General features: G+C 42.0%; 1 protein-coding gene across 2 annotated transcripts in view; it reads left to right on the top strand.

The window, feature by feature from the left end:
* The first annotated feature begins 343 nt into the window (after window positions 1-343).
* The window catches only part of HDAC7 (histone deacetylase 7), a 257,864-nt gene continuing 241,939 nt past the window's right edge, over window positions 344-16,268 (top strand). For both annotated transcript variants that reach the window (XM_089482876.1, XM_089482885.1), the window contains exon 1: window positions 344-443. The gene's annotated coding sequence lies outside the window, so the exon portion shown is untranslated. The remainder of the gene's footprint in view (window positions 444-16,268) is intronic.

Raw genomic sequence — 16,268 nt, 5'->3', positions numbered from 1 at the left:
CAGCATCATCTGCTTTGAGAAGGAGGGAAGGAGAGGAGCATGACAGAGGCCAAGGTGACCCAGGGAGGGGAGCACAGTCTCTCGGCTGCCTTGGCCAACCTCCCAAGGGCCATCTGCATCCCTGCCTCCCCCTGAAACCTGGCTCCAGCCTTGGCCCCTTTGTTCCCAGGCTGGCTCTGGCTTTGGCCCCTTGATCCAGCCTTTCCTCCCATTGTCATTGCTCTCCAAGTCTGGCTGGGTGCGCCTTGGCTTTCTCGCAGGCGCCTCCTCTGCTCTCCTCCCTCCTGCCTTCCTCTTTCTTTCACTCCTTTTACTGAACCTCAGTCCGTCCTACGGTGGAAGAGAGCAACTGTGCCTCCTCCTCCTTCTGAAAGCAAAAAGGAGGCGCTTAGGAACGAGGATTTCTCTGAAGGCATCGGAATGCATGGAGGGACTTCCCTGCAGTGAGTACTTCCACTTCACCTATACATATACATACATACATACATACATACAGTATTAAGGAATGGCTTACAGGCACCCTTGGGCAACTGGGCTTGACGTTTTCCAGCTTGTGTGTGTGGATGCAAAGGGAGCACCTTTGAGATTGGAAACCAGTAGGCAAAGAGATCTTGGAGCATCTTTGAGACCACCACCATCATCATCAGGCAAAGGGAGCACCTTTGGGAGGAACTGAAAGAAAGAAGCTGGGATTAGCAGGTTCCCTAGACTTGAGTTTCCTCACATGCATCTGAGGAAGAAGGTTCAAGTCTAGGAAAGGTCCTGCTCCCAACTTCTTTCTTCCAGTTCCACTGAAATGTGCCACAAGATCCCTTTGCCTGTTGATTTTTAGTCTCAAAGGTGCTATAAGATTGCCTTGCGTACTGATTTTTAGTCTCAAAGGTGTTATAAGATCCCTTTGCCTACTGATTTTTAGTTTCAAAGGTGCTGCAAGATCGCCTGCCTTGCGTACTGATTTTTTGGCCCAAAGATGTTGCAAGATCCCTTTGCATATTGATTTTTAGTCTCAAAGGTGCTGTAAGATTGCCTTGCATACTGATTTTTAGTCCCAAAGGTGCTGCAAGATCCCACTCCAAACTGATTTTTAGTCTCAAGGGTGCTATATGATTTCCTTGCATACTGAATTTTAGTCCCAGAGGTGCTATAAGATCCCCTTGCATACAGATTTTAAAGTCTCAAAGGTGTTGCAAGATCCCATTGCAAACTGATTTTAAGTCTCAGAGGTGCTACAAGATCCCCTTGCCTGCTGACTTTTAGTTTTAAAGGTGCAGCAAAATCCCTTTGCATACTGATTTTCCAAACTAACACAGTGCATCTCTCTCTCTGTGTGTGTATGTATGTATGTATATGTGCTGTCACTTTGTGGCTTTGTAGTTGTTTTTTGACAGTCAACAGACAGTTGCACACATCAGGAGTTTGGTGGCTGGAAACTATGAGCTAGTGGTGCATGGTCTGCCCTTATATTATTTCTCTCTTGTTCTCTTCAAGGTTCTTGCTGTTGTGTGACTTCAAGTTATTTCCAACTTAGGGCGACCCTAAGATGAAGCTATCCTAAGCTTTCTTTGTCAAGATTTGTTCAAAGCGGGTTTATGCCATGACCTCAGGCTGAGACAGTGTGACTTGCCCAAGGTCACCTAGTAGATTTTGTGGTTGTGCAGGGATTCGAACCCTGATCTCCAAAGTCACAATCCTCTGCTCAGACCACTGTGCCATGCTAGGGAGAGAGAAAATAGCTCCCTCTGACCCCTGTGGCTCCTGTGAGAAATTCTCTGAATCACGCAGATTCACACACAGTGGCTGCACATCTTCTGAGTTGATCCACTATTCCAGACTCCGATGGTAGGCATCAGGTGAGACATTCGCATTTTTCAGTCTTTATTTAATTTGACCCAATTTATTAGTTTTTAAAAGAACATTATTCGGAGACCACAGATTTCTGAGTAACATACAGAACTGTCTTCTTCCTGGAGAAGGTTGACATTCACAAGGCTGAACTGTATGCAGCGAAACATGTCTAGCTTATCCCCTGGGAAACACTGGTGCATAGGGAGGAAAATTAGGTGTGCAGAAATACCTTGTGTGTATATACACCCACTTATAAAGCTGTGCTAGTCTGTGAGAGGGGAAAAATATATATTTTTGTATTAAAGAACAACAAAAATGCCCCCTATGGAAGCTTCCAGATTTTCTACAACCCATCATCAGACTAATGTGTACCTTTTATTCTTTTTTACTTTGCTACTACCTACCCTGCTGAAGCATTCTTATCTGGGTCCCATGCTAGGAAAAAAGGTGGAGTATTAATCAACCAATTAATTAATTAGTTAATTAAAATAAAACTTGAAAGCTTGCCTCATGTGACAATTTGCCTGTCGTATGGCATGCAACTTTTCTCTGAGTTTAAAGAGACAACTCAAAAAGGGTCTAGTTTCATAAATGGACAGGCAGCTAAAAAGCCTGATAGTTTTATTGGTAGGTTTTAAACATGTACAAAGAGATTATTCCTGACGTTTTGCCAGCAGCTGTGGCTGGCATCTTCAGAGAAATCTGAAGATGCCAGCCCCAGCTGCTAGCGAAACGTCAGGAATAAACTCTTCTAGAAGATGTCCTCATAGCCTGAAAAACCCAGAAAGCCTTCAACTTCACAAAAAAGCTTGACTTTATAGAGATTCTTGGAAGGGTTAGAGAGATGCTCTCACTTAGCCATTCTTCCTGGTGAGGAAGTTCTGTGCAAAGCGTTCTGTCCAGTTCTTTCAAGGGCCTGTCACCTCACCAGATTTCATTGTAACAAAGGCTTGCAGAGGTGTGGGTTTTCATTCTTACCTTTCTCTCCTTGTATGGCATGAGCTGTAATGAGATGCCTTTTTCAACCCACAGTGGAATCAGAGAAGGAATTCTAAAGGAGAGTGATTCAAGGCTAGAGAATTTAAAGACTGGAGGAGTTATGGTTTCTAAGGATAGCCCTTCTGCACCCTAGATCTGTGCAAGTTCATTCAGAAGCAAACCCTGTTGTTGATGCATCTACACTGTAGAAATAATGTAGTTTGATGCCACTTTAAGTGTTGTACCTCCATCCTACTGAAGAGTGGGGTTTGTAGTTTTACAAGGGCTTTAGCCTTTTCTGCCAAGGAGTGCTGGTGCCTCACAAAGCTACAAATCCCAGGATTCTGCAGGATGGAGTATGGCAGTTAAAGCAGTGTCAGACTGCATTATTTCAGCAGTGTAGATGCACCCTGTGTATGGAAGCATTTAACTCTTGTGCAAGTGTCCCTACTGTATCAACCAAAGGCTGCAATTATGTATACAGAGTTTCCTGGGAGTAAGCATCATATAACCCCACAAGACATATTTTGAAACAGACATATATAGGGCTCTGCCTTGTTTCAGCTGCAAAGGGAGACTACATATGCGGAACACTTTTTTGGGCATGTGCATTATATGCTTCACTTACCAGCTTTCCTTGGAAGCTTCCTATGCAGTTAGTGTAGCCAAGTCTCCCCATTGGAGGCCGGGTGGATGATAAATTGCTTTCTTTTAATCCATTTGGTTAGAAGGGCTTCAGGCTGTGGGATAAAAATAAGCGAACAAAAGGAGGAGAGTCTGTAAGGAAGCATGAGGGGAGGTTCATGAACAGGACATCAGGAGTGAGTTCTTAGTTTGTTCAAAAGCGTTACTGTGTATAAGGATGAAGGAAAGTATACATGCTGTGTGTGTGTGAAAGAGAGAGAGAGAGAGAAATAACTTCTAATTTGGTGAGAACAATAGAGCAGTATCTGAACTGTTGGATTTAGAGAGATCTGCTGGTGTGGCTTAGTTCTGTTTCAGTACTGATAAGGTCAAAATGTTTTGGTTTTTTAAAGAAATAATAATAATTCAAAACTGGAAAATGAGAGCAGAGAAGATGAATTCCAGTTTTGAACTTTACCAATTTCACACTGAAGACTTTTTCAGATTAAATATTGTTATTTAATCAAAACTTTTTATGGTTGATTTGCATAGAACAATCAACATTTTATCACTTCTGTTTCCATTCTAAAACCTCTATATCTACGCAGCAGTCTATGCTTCGCTTGAAAACTTTACTCTCAAGTTTACATTAGCCGTCCACTGCATTGGGTGCATACAGACGAGAATTTGCCAAGGGATGATTCACTACAATAAGTGCATGCAGCCAATTATTAAGATGGTTTTCTGCATCGTCCTTTATCCAGAGCATGGAAAAGTACTTTTGTGGACTATAACTTCCAGGCCTGGTTTGTTTGTTTGTTTGTTTGTTTGTTTTAATGAGGAGAGCCATTGTGATAAAAGATACAGCATTCTCTCTCTCTCTCTCTCACACACACACACACACCCTGACATCAGCTGAAACACATCTTTACAGGTCCACATTCAGGGTCACCTAGAGCCGGCCTAGGTGGACTTCAGGCTTGAAGGAGTATCACCTGAAGCCTGGTGCAAAAGACACCACATTGAAAGCTGCTGGGCCCATGAATTTGTACAGTACTGTAATATTTGAACTCTCTGGACAAGAATTGACTCCTGTTTGCCCCATGTTTTTGTCTGGTGCTGGCTAATCTGCAACAAATTACCCAGAGAACTGTCAGTAGATCCCAAAGTATTTTCTACCCACTCCTGGCCTAAATCCTATTACTAGTCCCAAGTAAAGCAGAACCATTGAACAATTTGGAATTACATCTGTGTTGACTCAACATTTTAACACTTGATAGAATGGGTCTATGGTAGTTGGATCAACAGGATTCTAGCCTTTGTTTCTTTTGTACAGGGATAGCTGGACAAGCACATTTTCACCAAGCTTGAAAACATTTAAAAGTAATCAGTTACTATTAGTTACCATGGTGTAGTGGTTTGAGCATTGGACTATGACTCAGGAGACCAGGATTTGATTCTCTGATGAGCCATGGAAGCACACTGGGAGACCTTGGATGAGTCACACTCTTTCAGCCCTAGAAAACCCTTTAGGGTCACCATAAGTCAGAAACAACTTGAAGGCATACAACAAAACAATGTTATCACAGTGTTTGAAAAGTACCCATTTTGCTTTCACTCATAGCAGTGATAAAACCCTAATCTGTTTCATCATTTCTGCTTGTTTTTACTTTTCTACTACCCTCTGTTGCTTTTTTTCTTTTTTCTTTTATGAAGTAATGATGAAAATGTTGGGCAGGGGATTGTCAGGATACTTCTACAAATGGTCTAAAAATAACTTTTGAAAGTAAGCATAAATTATCAATCATTATATCTTAAGTACATTAATTTCAAATGTAACCTCCTTACATCTTTGTTGGGCCCATCTGGTAATTAACTAGGTTTAAATGCATTATATGTAACACATTACTTCCAAACTCTACATTTTCTTCTAAGGGCGTCTTGCCATTTTTGTCTTGAATTGCTTAGGTTTAGTACTGTGTATGCAGCGCAAGGCAGAGTGGCATCAGGGAGGGCATTACACCAACAACTACACTTACTACTGTGCAAGAAAGAGATTGAGCCATATCCAACAGGAAAGCCTTCAAATATTTTTTTTTCTTCAGTATGTTATCTTGATCCCCTCCCTTGCAGGTGTAATGGGCCAGTTCCATCTTACCTGAAGATATATGCCTCTCTATGGCTGCTGCAAGAGCATGAGGCCTAGTCCCAGTCAAGTGCTACTGCTATGTGGAGGATAACATTTGTGGCTATTAGTTTAAAATGTCATTTAAATCCCAGTCCTTTGCAAAGTGAACTTGCTTGCGATGGAAGGAGCTTTCCACTGGTTGGATGGTTTGTTTTATTTCACTGGTGTGTTTATAAGTTGTGTTTATTAATGGAGTATTTATTCATTTTATGTTTTCTTTTTCTCTGTCCTGTTTAACTGTGCAAGCCTCTATGAGCTCAGTTGCTAGGAGAAAGAGAGGGTATAAATCATTTTAGCAGAACTCCCACTCCAAATCAAAAATGAGTTGGGGGCACACAACAACAATAAGATATTTAGCTTTCCCTGTCAGCGAGGTCTGGTGCCCCACCAAACTACAAAACCCAGAATTCCATAGCACTGAGCCATGGAAGTTAAAGTGGTATCAAACTGACTTATTCCTGCAGTGTGGCAGCAGCCTAGGATCACACTGTTGATCTCATCGAAGTATGCATAAGGACTGTAGCGTAAACCATGACTTCTTCTTTTATTATCCCCCCAATTACTTTTTCCTGGTTGCCTTGAGATAACAACATGGAAAGCTCCTTTACAAAAGTAATTGGTTATAAGTTCCAAGGCCCCCGAAGTAAAGTCGAAAGCTTTCATGGCCGACATCCATAGTTTTTTTGTGGGTTTTTCAGGCTATGTGGCCATGTTCTAAAAGAGTTTCTTCCTGACGTTTCGCCAGCATCTGTGGCTGAGATGCTGGTGAAACGTCAGGAAGAAACTCTTTTAGAACATGGCCACATAGCCCGAAAAACCCACAAAAAAACCACAAAAAGCCCCCAAAGTAGTTTTTACCATGCATTTTAAAATAGCTATTTACTTTTGCATTGTTCAAGGGTAACTGATACTTTTAGTTACTCTTAAAGAAAACTGTGTTACAACATGCTGGTTTATGGTACAAAGCAGATTTTAAGTGGCAGCTATAAACGTTACTAGAGTCTAGAAAATCTTATGCTACAAACATCTCTCTCTCTCAAGGTCCCTTTGCACAGTGATCCAGACTAACATGAGTATGTTTTTGAATACTAAGAGAATTATAGCTGATGCCCCCAAAATGGTGATGTTTGTCCCTTGTTATGTTACAATTGCTACGTGACTTAGCTATCCCTTTGTTGTTGTGAATTAAATTGATTATAACTGTATAGTATGTCTAGGTAGCCCTAACAGCAGGCCTAAATACCCGTTTAAAAAGGCACTAGATCTCATCTGATCTTGGAAGTCTAAGCAGGGTCAGTCCTGATTAGTACTTGGATAGGAGACCACCAACAAATGCCAGGTGCTGTAGCTGATGTTTTGGAGGAAGGAACTGGCACAGTCACCTCTTAGGGGGCATTCCCACTTGGCAGATAAAACGGATTATATTGGCGCGATTCTGATTCGGATTATGTTCCGGGAATAATTTGAATTTTTTCCATCGTTTCCATTACCAAAAGGGGCAAATTACCTCGATTCATTTAGACCCTGTTTTCGTTCCCATATATTTTAAATCACTTTATTTTAAAGCGGATTAACTTGCTCCCCGTTCCCATTTGTGTCCACAAGCTGTCAATCAAGCACCTAGGCTTCAGACGTCACAAGTCTAGGATTTTTTTATTTTTAGGGCAGCCAATGAAAATCAGCTGCATTCAAGGCTCTTCTGTTGTGTCTCCCCAGACTAGAAGGAGGCTTGGCAAATCGGATCAAGGAGGAGAAGGCAGTGGGTTTCATTATTGGGGAGAGAATAGAGAAGATAAGGCTTGATCCCCCCCCTCAGATCTCTGGGCATCCAGGCTCTTCATTCCCCAAAATCGCTTTGCCTCCCCCATTGCTGTCTGGGGGCCGATCAAGCAGGGATGTCCTGCAAAGCCCATCCCATAGTTCCTCTGGAAGGAGCCTCCTTTCCCCCAAATCCCTTTGCCTCCCCCATTGCTCCCTGGGCAATCAAGCAGGGATGTCCTGCAAAGCCCATCTGTTGCTCAGGCACTCAGGCAGAGGTGAAAAAAGAAAAAAAAATAGTTAAAAATTGTGTTCAATGGCTCTCTTCACACATCGGTCTATGAATGAGGAGCAGAGGGGAGGTTGCAATCCACCGGGGGAAAGGCTATGCGAATGGAAGAAAGAAAATGGCGCTGGCGATGCAGAAAGAGACCAAAGAGGGTGACACTCCCAGGCCAGCCCCTTGAGTGCTGCTCCTCCCATCTCCAGGTTCCCACATTAGACACCGCGAATCATACCCCGCTTTCAAAAATAACCCGCGTTATAACCTACTATTTTTTAAACCGGTTTATAGGTGTCAAATTCGAATTATATGATATAATTCGATTTTGAATCGAATCGCAGTGGAAACGATTCCGGGGCATTGAGGAACTAATTTGGGCACCAGTGGAAATGACACCTCTTAATTCGCTTCATGATCTGCTTTATAGGCAAGTGGGAATGCCCCCAATGTATTCCTTGCTGAAGAAAACCCTATGAAATTCATGGGGTCATGATAAGTCAACAGGCAACATTAAGGCACACACACACACACACACACACACACGTATGTCTAGCTTTAACCAGAACTGAAGCAGAAGATCTACTGCAGTCAGAGTCTTTCCCACACAGTCCTGACCTTTCCTTGGGCATCAGTTTTAGGGTATTTGTCTATTTAGCTTCATCCAGAAATTGGCCAGCTTTAGCGACACAAGCGTTTGTTTCCAGATTTCTGCAGTTTAGCAAATTCTTTGGGGATCAAACGCATTGAGAGGAAACTAGACAAAAGGAGAATGAGGTTTACTTCTTTCTTTATGGTACATTTCCTGGTGGGCTCCAGGGTTTGATCTTACTTTGTCCCTGAGGAGAATTGGGGGAAGGAGGCCAGGAGGCCTGGTTAAGAAGAGCAAGGGAGCTCTTCGCAAGAGGAAGTAAGCTGCAAACTGAAAAGGCTATACATAGGAAGAACAAACTTCATCTGATCCTTATCTGCCAGAGCTTGAAAAAGCTCCCAGAGTTTGGGTGCTATGGTCCTAAAAAAGTAACTTTTTAAAAACTTTGGCAGATAGGGTTCACATCACAGGCAGGGAGAGGTATGTCCTTTAATCTGTCCTATGAAAGAAAGCAAGTAGGAATCGAGTGTCACCTTTGGCAAGTTTTATTTGGCATGAGCTTCTATGACCTACAGCCTATTTTCCTTTGACAAAGTGGGCTGTCTACACAACCTTATGTCGAATAAAACATGTCACTCTTTGAGATGCTGCTTGACTCTTTTGTTGCATAGGAATAGTTAGCATTAAATTCAAGGCAGATGAACGAGGGCTACTCTCTGCAGCCTATAGAAAGTTTATTGTTAAGGCAGTGGATGTTGATAAAACAGAGTCAGATAAATGCATGAAGGATAAAGTTGTGGGTGACTTCAACCATGCTATCTAAGTGAGCAGCTTTCATATGCAGAGAAAATGCCTACATTTCTCAAAGTGGATGTTATTTTGAACGGACTTTTAGGTCATGTACTGGAGTTTTTGGGAGGCATATGAAATTGTGCATTAAAATGCCAGCCAGGGTGGTTTGCTCATTCTTGTGTCACCCTTCCTCCAAATCGGGTATAAACATAACAAAAGCAAGCACCCATTGTTGTTATTTTAAAAAACTGCCATAGTTATTGCTTGTAAAAACTCTGGCATCACTTGTCTGAAATGAGCCTTCCATGGGCATTGGCTGAACTGCTGAGGTGTTATGGAATGTTTATGAGTATTCCAACTGGTCAGAAGTTTGTTTTTCTTAATGTCAGCAAAGAAGGCTTAAGGAAAGACTGGGCAGTGTTCCGCTGATTGTCTGCCAATTAACAGGAATGTAACATTTGCAGGGAGGATCCCTAAGTGGGAGGAAGGAATACTTTACCCTTTATGTGTCTAACTGTTCTCCCAGCAGCCCCACTCCCTCCCCCAGCTGTCGGTGCAAAAAGACAGAGCATGAGTAGAGGGTATCACTGGTCAATTGTATGTCTCAGTGTTAAGTGTTTGTGGTAGTGATATGAACATAGTGGGTGTGAGCAGTAATGTCTATGAGCATGGATATGCACATTTCACCTGCAAGCAGGAGCAAACATTTCTAAGGGATAATTGACAAGGAAGAAGAAGTAGAATCATAGAATCATAGAGTTGGTAGAGACCACAAGGGTCTTCCAGTCCAATCCCATCCTGCCATGCAGAAACTCTCAATCAAAGCATCCCTGACAGTTGACCATCCAGCCTCTGCTTAAAATCCTCCAAGGAAGGAGACTCTACTACACTCTGAGGAAGGAGTGTGTTCCACTGTCAAACAGCTCTGGAGGGTCTTCCTAATGTTGAGCTGGAATCTCTTTTCCTGTAGCTTGCATCCATTGTTCCTGGTCCTAGTTTCTGGAGCAGCAGAAAACAAGCTTGCTCCCCCCTCAATATGACATCCCTTCAAGTATTTAAACAGGGCTATCATATCACCCCTTAACCTTCTCTTCTCCAGGCTAAACATCCCCAGCTCCCTAAGGCATTCCTCATAGGGCTTCATGGTTTCCAGGCCCTTCACCATTTTAGTCACCCTCCTTTGGACACACTTCAGTTTCTCAATGTCCTTTTTGAATTGTGGTGCCCAGAACTGGACACAATATTCCACTTAACCCTTTCCCTTGTTATTGATTCTCCTATTGCAAAACCCTCCCCAGGTCATCACTCGCTGCAACAAGAGTTGTAGTTTCAGAACACTGTGTGGCAACACTAGTCTGTAATAAAAAATAGCGGGGCCCAGGGGCCAACATGATGTAGTGGTTTGAGCACTGTACTATGATTCTGGAGACCAGGGCTCGAATCCCTGCTCAGCCATGGAAACTCACTGGGTTATCTTGGGCAAGTCACACTCTCTCAGCTTCAGAGGGGGACAAAGGCAAACCCTTCTGAACAAATAAAACCTATTATTATTAAATCATGCCAAGACACCCCTTGATAGGGCCACCTTAGGATCATTATAAGTCAGATACATCACCAAGGCCTAGAACAACAACATCAACAACAACATCCAGGGGTATAGCTGCAGGAGAGGCATAAAAATGAGGACAATGAACTCCAATTAGAATTCTGTTCCCCAAACTGGAATTTTTCTTCATTCTGCAAATTTATAGCATTGTAGTGAATAAAACTTTGAAAAATGTTCCCATCAGGGACTCTTCTCTATGCTATGTTCACATTCCCTTGGGAACTGTGCTTGTTTCTTCCTTTTTGGATGCTTCATCTCCATTTCTAAATGCTCAACTGACATTTTAAGCTACTGCAATGTTAGAAATTTGGAGACTGTAGGAAAATTTCAGGGAGAACCACAGACTTATTATTCAGGAAACCATTTTGCACACACACCCCAACTAAATTCCTAGTGATGCCATGCACTTTGTAATAGTAAAAGTAACCAAAACAGTTACAATTATACTACAGATTCTCCCTCATCACATCAAAATTGCAACACAATATTTTTATACCCCAGTTATTGTAAAATAAGAGAGAGTCATTACAAGTAATGCGAATTGATACCCTTGCCCACGTGCCACCTTTGACCACTACGCCACACTGCCAATCACAATTCCAAGTTGACTGCTTTAGCCCTTAACTCTTGTTCTTAAGGTACTACTCTTAAAATTACTTTTTAATTTTTTATTGTGTGATTTGTTCCAGTACTGTAATAGTTCAGTTCTATTTTAATGCTCACGCTTTGTATGGTTGTTTTTAAACTGCATTGTTCTTTTAAATTCAGTCCCAATTTTGGACAAAAAGTAGGGTATAAATAAATGTTATTGTTTTTGTTATTCTGAAGCACCACACTAACACAGCTACCTCTCTGCAAACTGTTTCCCTTGAAGCATTCAGCTCTTTAATCTTCCTTCATATCTCAGTCTCTCCAGCTGCTAGATCACTTCTATTGCTCTTCTCTGAACTTCAGTCAATTTATGTGCCTTCTTGATAAGATAGTGCTTGGAGCCAAGTCCTCTCCCACCCCACTGCCAACTTTGCTGTGCTTTAGGATGGAAGCCCTATCTGCAGGAAATGCTGACCCCCTCCAATTCCATCCTCACTCCACCCACCTCCAAGGGGTTCAGGTCACAAATGGACTATACTGTGGTGTTGGTTCAGTAGATCAGTCACACCAGAAAGCAAAAAGAATGCAAGAACAGGCACATTAAACTAGTCCCCTGCTTTCTACTCTCTGTGGTACCTGCATGGGGATTTATGTCAGCAAAAAAAGCAGAAGAGCATTAAATATGTACTTTTAATACTCAATAAATGTGAGCAGATCAGAATAAATGGTGGAGAGACCCTAGCTACTAGCTCGAACAGAGGAATGGAAGTCAACTCACACCCTCTCTCCATACTGCTGCATGCCTTCAAGTCATTTCTGATACATGGAGACCCTAAGGTGGACCTATCATGGAGTTTCCTTGGAGTTTTCCTGGAAAGATTTGTTCAGAGAAGGTTTACCATTGCCTTCCTCTGAGGGTTAGAGCATGTGGCTTGCCCCAAGTCACCCAGTGGGTTTCTTGGCTGTGCGTGGAGTTGAACTCTGGTCTCCAGCATCATAGTCCAACACTCAAAGCACTATGCCATGCTGGCTCTCCATCTCCCCATAGCCTGCCAATATCTAACTCCAGTTGAAAGAAGAGGTATTATATGGTCCAGTCTTCTCTAGATGCAGAGGATAAACTTGCAAAATGTCATGGAAAGACAAGAGTTTGGTATTTCAAAAAAGGAGGGAGGGGAGCTGAAGCCAAAAGCAAAGATAGCTTTTGCTACACATTGCAGAGTAATCTGAATTTTAAAATAAGATATAATTAAATCTAACTTCACATGGATATTACACAGCTTGGGGCCAACTTACCCAACAGACTGTTTCCCACCATATCTATGTAGCTGCTAACTCTACAAGTGAGAGTGACTAGCTAGTGTCTAGCAGTGTTCATTTGATATGTGGTGCTGATGAAGAGTGCTGAGGATACTGTGGACAGCCAAAAAGACAAAGAAATAGTTCCTTGAACAGATCAAGCCTGAAATACCCATAGACATGGCTCATTAGAAAAGACAACTCATTAAAAAAAGATAATGCTAGGAAAAGCTGAAGGAAGTAGAAAGAGAGGAAGACTGCCCACAAGATTGCTAGACTCAATTAGGGTTGCCATGGGCATGTATCTACAAGACATAAGCAGAGCAGTGGAAGGCAGAGGGTCTTGAAGGTGTCTCATGCACAGCCATGAGTCAAAATCAACTTGAGGGCAGTTAACAACAACAAACTAGTACTTTGGTTTGTCCTTGGCAAACCAAAGTTCTCTGAATCAGTTTTGTTGTGATTCATGGCAGCCAATGCCTTCCAAGTCAGTGCAGCAGCAAGTCCATTCTGAGTTTTACTTTGAACTGTAGAGGAGCTACACAGGCTAGCTACAATAGTTTAAACACCTTGGACAGCTCCTTGAAAGTCCAAAGGAAAGCCCAGAATGAATTCACTACTCCACTGATAAAGAAGCCAATGCTTAAATTCAATAGTGAAGGTGTACCAGATGCATGAGTCCATCATGCATATATTAGTGGATCCCACCACAGATCATTTTTGGTAGATCCTTGTCAAACTTTAAAGGTTTGGAGTGGGGCAGGGAAGTAACATATAGCTCATTGATATTGTAATTGTTGTTATTTTCTTAACGCCAGTCTTCAGCCAGTCAGAAAGCAGCTGTGTTGATATTGCTATTCCATCACTTTAAATTTTATGTGGCTTTTTTGTTTTTTGTTTTTAAATATAACAACGGATTCCTTCTGTATTTCAAGACAAGCAGCTGCATCTCTAACCACATGAAGGTCAAGAGGTTAAGTGTCCCAGATCAGCTTTTCTAAGAGGAAGGCATGTGTTTCAACTCATTTTTGCTTTTCAAAAATGTTGAGTTAATCACTCTATTTTGGCATTGCACAATGAGCTATTTATATATGTATAAACTTGGTAGTGGGCCCCATTCTACTCCTCCTAATATTGCTGCAGTTAGTAAATTACCTGAGGGCAGTGTTCCTCTTGTGATATCCTTCTCTTGCTGTCAAAAACAAGAATGAAGATATCATGTGAGTAGTTTCTCCCTGTAACCGGCTCTTGTTAGCATGATTCAAGCAGCTCAAATGTAAGTCACCTGCAGCAAATGAAACATATGACATACTGTAATTATGAGCACAAGGGCTATTTGTAAATTAAAGAGACTACTCTGAGGTTCATTAGTATGATAGAGATAGTGATAGCCTGTGCTGACTGTGGCATGGCAGTGGCAATTGTGTTGCAGAGGACAACCGGAAGGTGATGGTTGTGCCAGTGGTAGTTATAGTGAAGAAGCCAGACTGGGAAAGCAATGGCAATTTTGCCCAAGATGATAATTTGATGGTGAATGGGTGTACTAGTAGTACACTTGTCTGAAAGCTTGAAACTGCCTAAAACAGGGGTAGGCAACCTGCAGCCCGCGGGCCGGATGCGGCCCAACAAGGCCTTAGGACCGGCCCCAGTCCAGTCCTGCCGCCGATTACCGCCGGAGCCTTTGGCCTCTCGCGTGAGGGCGTGGGGCCTTTGACCTATCAGGAGGAGGCGGGCAAGGGGGGGCAAGCGGCGGGCAAGAGGGGCAATTGTCTATAGAAGCTTCCGAAACATGCATTTATATTAACATTTTTTAAAAAATCAGCAATTTTTTTTGCGTGTCTTTCATTTTTTAAAAAAAGTGTCCTCCATTTGAATTTTTTGTCCTACATTTGTCCCAGTTTATTTATTTATTTAATTTTAAAAAAAAATATTTATTTATTTATTTATTTATTTATTTATTGGCTTCGGCCCCCCAGTTGTCTGAGGGACAGCAACCCGGCCCCCGGCTCAAAAAGGTTGCCTACCCCTGGCCTAAAGCTACCAAACTGTGTTGATCAAGTTGGTTACAAACCAAGTTTCTGCCACATAATGTGTGAGCCAGAGTGGTGTAGTGGTTTGATCACTGGACCATGATGGTGGAAACCAGGGTTTGAATCCTCACTCAACCATGGAAACCCACTGGGTGACTTTTGGGAAGGCACACTCTGTCCACCTCAGAGGAAGACTAAGACAAATGTCCCCTGAACAAATCTTGCCAACCTCCCCCCCCCCCAAAAAAAGCCCATTATTGTCACCATATGTTGGAAATGACAGACACAACAACAACAACAACAACAACAACAACAACAATGTTAATTCTAACACCTTGAATTATATTGCTTATGAGGGCTGGGAGATCCGCATGAGAGAGTTCTTACTTAACAGTCTCTCAGGAAGAAAGGAAGCATCACAGTTCAAACTGGTGTAAAAGCAAAACTGTTTTGCATTCTTGCTGAAGTCTTTTTATTTTCAGGCAAGTGTTTCCAAAGTGATACAGTAACTTCCTGCTAATATTTTATAAAGCATTTTTGTGGCATGCTTTTGTATTTGGTAGTTTTAAATTATTGTACACCAACTTCAAAATCTATGATATTGGTTAAGTTTATAAATTGTGTCTCTGTGTTTGATAATTAGTGGTGCAAGGGTAAATTTGGATGTGCAGATTCTCATCAAGATGTTTTATAAAGAGACTGCTCCAAAGGGAGATGGTCTCTCTTTTCTCTCTGTCTGTATTTCTAGTAGTTTCATTGCTACCAGGAACAGAATTTTTATAAAGCTCAATACTAAACCACCCCAAAATACTTTGGATCATAACAAGGATAGTTGCTAACATAACAATACACTGTTGCTAGGAAAATCCATTTCCTCTCTATTTCCTCTGGGAATTGTATCTAAACTAAGAAAGAGTGGGATGGCAGTGGCAGATAATGTCAGAATCCCTGCTTATGTCAGAGGCCAAGGGCTTTGACCCTATTAGCCCTGGGTCAACTACACCACTGTATATGATGCAGTTAGGATAATTCAAGCATACTTCTTTGAATATGTACACTTGCAATATGTGAGAAACACTTTAGAAATCTGCACAAAGAAGAAAAGATGGAGAACAGCCTATGCTGAGGGAGTAACCAAATGACCATTTTTTATCAGCAGTTTAAAAAGCCAATACGATTCTAAGCCACATCAATATAGGGTCTAGATTGAGGGAAGTAATAGTACACTCTATTCTGCTTTGGTCAGACCTCACCTGGAATACTGTGTCCAGTTCTGGGCACCACAATTCAAAAAGGATATGGTGAAACTGGAACTGTATCCAAAGGAGGGCGACTAAAATGGTGAAGGGCCTGGAAACCATGCCCTATGAGGAACAACTTAAGGAGCTGGGGATGTGTAGCCTGGAGAAGAGAAGGTTAAGAGATGATATGATAGCCCTGTTTAAATATTTGAAGGGATATCACATTGAGGATGGAGTAGGTTTGTTTTCTGCTACTCCAAAGAGAAGGACACGGAGCAACAGATTCAACTACAGGAAAAGTGATTCCACCTCAACATTAGGAAGAACTTCCTGACAGTAAGAGCTTTTCAGCAGTGGAATACTGTACACTGCTTCAGAGAGTGGTGGAGTCTCCTTCTTTGGAAGTTTTTAAACAGAGACTAGATGATTATGTGTCGGGGGTAC

The sequence above is a fragment of the Sceloporus occidentalis genome, unplaced genomic scaffold (genome assembly GCF_023333645.1).
Source record: "Sceloporus occidentalis isolate IW3139 unplaced genomic scaffold, rSceOcc1.0.p SCAF_1, whole genome shotgun sequence".
NCBI classification, from domain to species: Eukaryota; Metazoa; Chordata; class Lepidosauria; order Squamata; family Phrynosomatidae; genus Sceloporus; species Sceloporus occidentalis.
Note: the sequence above shows the minus strand (reverse complement) of the source record. Positions and strands in the feature narration are given on the sequence as shown.